Source organism: Fukomys damarensis, unplaced genomic scaffold (genome assembly GCF_012274545.1).
Source record: "Fukomys damarensis isolate Sample0158 unplaced genomic scaffold, DMR_v1.0_HiC HiC_scaffold_39, whole genome shotgun sequence".
Classification (NCBI taxonomy): Eukaryota; Metazoa; Chordata; class Mammalia; order Rodentia; family Bathyergidae; genus Fukomys; species Fukomys damarensis.
The window spans coordinates 6,438,276-6,442,362 of NW_022900951.1; the positions used below are offsets into that span (position 1 = coordinate 6,438,276).

The 4,087-nt window shown below is 38.6% G+C and overlaps 1 pseudogene; it reads right to left on the reverse strand.

Moving 5' to 3' along the window:
- Positions 1-2,853: 2,853 nt before the first annotated feature.
- On the reverse strand, positions 2,854-3,687 carry LOC109117960 (annotated as a pseudogene).
- Between the last annotated feature and the right edge of the window lie 400 nt (positions 3,688-4,087).

Below are 4,087 nucleotides of genomic sequence, written 5' to 3' on the forward strand. Positions count from 1 at the left end.
TCCTCAGAGCTTGGAGGTCAGATCCAGTTTTCCAAACCTTGGCACTGTGGACTTTTGGAATGGGTTGTTTAGCCAATTTAATGTTAAAAACTTAAAGCTAACTTTTAAAAAGAATGAGAATGAAATTGAAGCAGAAGTATGGGAAAGGAAAAATGTTATCTTTCAGTGTCAGTATGAGTCTAATAAATGCAAAAGACTAGTCTCCCTCCACTTTGAAGAATTTTCTAAAACAGGCAGCACTACAAAGACAAAACAGTGCTGTGATTCTCTTGGTGATAGTAAGAGGCAAGGGACCCTATGAAGGCACTACAGGATATTTTGGGACGATAGCCAGGTCCTGTAGGTGGGGGATGTCCACTGTCCCACATTTCCACAAGTTACTAAAATTCTTCAAAACACATATCCTAAATCAGGTAAAGTTTATAGTGTAGAAATGACAGTGATGCCTCAGTTAATGAATGCTCTGTTCAGAAATAGTTTGGTTCCCCAACAGAAGTGTTGGGCGTAATTTTGCTTCTGTTCTCAAGCTCTGCATTGGTTGACAAACACAACCTATGCTGTGTTTCCCAGAATCAGAGAATAAATGAAGTTCAGGAACCGAAGTACCACTGTGTACTGCAGCCATGCAATTTAAAAAGAAAACTCTCTCCATTCAGTGACAACCTTTTCTTAAAGTCCTGGGGATTCAGCCCATGGCCTCATTCAGGCCAGGCAAGCACTCCACCACTGAAGCATATTTTTAGCCCCAGACAAACTTTTTTAGCATAGACTGCCTGGTCTTTCCCTGCGAAATGTCCCTGAATATGATATACTCCTAAGTGAAATAAGTAAGGCACACGTGTAAATACTGAATAGTTTCTCTGGTGTGAATAAACTATAATAGTACATAAGATCCTAATGCGATAAATGACAATATGAAATAGGAAGAAAAGGGCTTAAGGTGTAGGGAAAGTGGGAAGGGTAGGGGAAAGGTAATAAGGGAAAGGAAACAATAGGAGAAAATGAGAAAATGGAAATAAAACATTTGTAAATAGGGACAGGAGTAGGGAGTGAAGGGAGGGCAGAGACAAGGGGAAAAAATGAGAAGCAACGCCTGACATGTAAAGGTACAAGATCCCAATAATGAATGTAACTGCACTGTATACCTACAATGTACCAATAAACTCAATGAAACAAAAATACACATACACAAAGAAAAATTCAAGATATAATTCAATGATCATAATGTAAAATCTGGACTGATTAGCCAAAGTATTGTTATAGTAGCTCAGTTTGATGAATCTCAGTAAACTTCAATTTAAAACAACAAAAAGCACTGTTTATCAAGAGCAAATATAACAATGATATTGTTTATATCATCTAATTTGAAAAATGTAACCCATGGCAAAAAAGAATAAAAGAGGCAACCAACCTTTATAGAAATCAAGAGAACATCCAGGACTTAAAAAAACAGAAAATCAAACTTCTTACATCAGTAGTATCTCCTTTATATGATGTCAAAGAAAAGTATAATTAAAGCAAGACAGTTTTTATTATCAGCATAATCTAAAAAATAGGAAATGTTGGACTAGGTCTCTAAAAGACCTAAGTTACCACCAAAATACACATTTCTTGAGAAAAGGGGCAAAATTGTCATACATTCTTTTTATTAACACAGTGAAACTGAGAAAAAGTACAACAAATAAATCTTTTTCTCTAATCTTCTTAAATACCCTCAATAATGTAAATCTTAGGAAATAAGACTTTTTAACTCAGAGTTGAAAAAGGTTATTATTAAACATATTCAAATCTTATTGCTTGGCACTAAAGTTTTAAAAATTAAACAATTGTTTAAACCAAGTATGCTTACATCATATTTCAAACTTTATACCGGCTTTATTTTCTGAATGAAGATGTTCAGTGACAGTTTATACTGAACTCTGCAGTATACAAATCAGCTACGATAAACTGTCCACTCAGTCCTGTCTGCTCTGTGACACCTACTCTTGCAACATTAACCTCAAAACCTTTTCCCTATTCAGCAAAACTCTCCCACTCTGTTTGAAGATGTCGACAAGTAGAACATCATGGAGTGTCAAACTCTACCCTACCCTCCACTCTCCTTCCAGCAGCTCCGGTTCTCCTCGGTAAGGGTGTGCTCACTGCCCCGCCTCCCAAGTGTCCAGGGAGTTCCTGAAGCAGCAGCCCCAAGACTGTGAGGGGACCCAAGAGACTCCCAGAGGGTCCCAGGTTGGCTGCTCTTAAACTTTTGAAAAATACAATTTCTAAAGGGAATCTAAATCTTAACTAAACTCATGAAAGGCAGTTGATAGAGGTATACAGTTGGCGCATCCTCGAAATGAACCTGTGTTGTAAGTTTAATGATCCCCGCCACTTACTCCAATCCTAACTGAAACCTCTCAGGATTTTCATGCTCATTTGAGGGCCATTAGTTGCTGTGATAAATGGTAAAACTAGCCATGATGTCCCACAATACAGGTTTATTGTTTGTTAAGCTATGTTTTCTTTGGAATTTTTTTCCATTTGTATGATATCAAAGTGCTTAGCAAAAAGTTGGTCTTAAAATTAACCAGCAGCATATGAATCTTCCAGTACCCTACAACCTTGTCAGCACTTGCAACGGTTGGTATTGGTTTCTATGATATAAATGCAAGAGGTACAGCATGGTGCATTGCTATCGTAGCTCTTCCAGTGTCTTTCTTGGTGTCAGTGTAAATTGCATGGGCACAACCAAGCCCCCATCCCAATAAATACAGAAAATAGATCACAAACCTGTTGTTAATCCTTTTAGTCTCATTCGTATTTTTTTTGACAAGTAACATAACTTTTATTTGCATTTATTTTATGCTTAATTTATTGCTGTGCCATAAGCTTTTGTTTCTTCAGTTTCTTCTGGGATATCTTTTTCTTTTGTGCAGCTTCCTCCTCTGGTTTAGGAATAGTTTGTTCCTTTTCAGTAAGGATCATATCAATGTGGCAGGGGGAGCTCATGTATGGGTTAATCCAGCCATGAGCTCTGTAAGTACGGGGGTGCATTTTGGGTGCTTCGTTCACCTGGATATGTTCAATGACCAGAGAATCTACATCTAAACCCTAAAGCTTGGCTTTACTCTCTGCATTTTTTTTTTTTTTTTTTTTTTTTCGGGTTTGAATTCGGGGATTGAACTTGGGTCCTTGTGCTTGCAAGGCAGGCCACCGAACCACTGAGCTAAATCCCTGGCCCTTCTCTCTGCATTTTTAAGCAAATATTCAGCACTCTTTTTGGGCCGTTGTCCCACTGTTTGGCCTGGGCACATCTACCAACTCCACCACTGTAACGCCGGAAAGGTACACATTGCTTCTTCTTTTTTGTTGTTGTTTTTTTTTGTTGTTTTTTGAGACAGGGTCTCACTATGTAGTTCAAACTGCCCTGGAACTCACTGTGTAGCCCAGGTTGGTCTTGAACTCACAGTGATCCTCCTGCCTCAGCCTCCCAAGTGCTGGGATTACAGGCGTATGTCACCAGGCCCCGCGCTCATTGCTGCTTTAATGTGACATCCATCCTTCAGATACTTGGTGCCTTTTGGATATGCATACCCTTGATGGCCTGGGCAGTTTCATGGGTGTTCTTAAGTGAACACAGAGATTTGAGCCTCTTGATTTGCATGATTTTGTGGGGCTTTCTGGGTCAAGAGAGTAGCGAACCATTTGTGGGTCTCACCAAGGAGGATGCTCTTCTAATTGAGACCCTGTCTTTTCCAATGAGTGTTTGGTACTTTTAAATACAAGTGTTTGAAAGCTTCCAGCTATTCCAAGTTTTCCCAGTCATATGGTTTTGCTATGAAGTCTCTCTGCCATCATTGAATATTTATGTCCCTGAAAATACTGTTTTTTAAAATGTTTACATTTTTTCCTGTGCCCAAATTATTCTACTTATTTTTTTGTTTGTTTATTTATTTATTGGTACCGGAATTGAACTCAGGTCCTTGCATTTGACAGGCAGGCAGTGGAACCACTGAGCTAAATCCCCGGCCTCAAATAATTCAATTTAGATGTCAGTTTGTTTTAAGGCAAAGAAGAACACCAAGAAGAATGTCTTTTTTCTTTG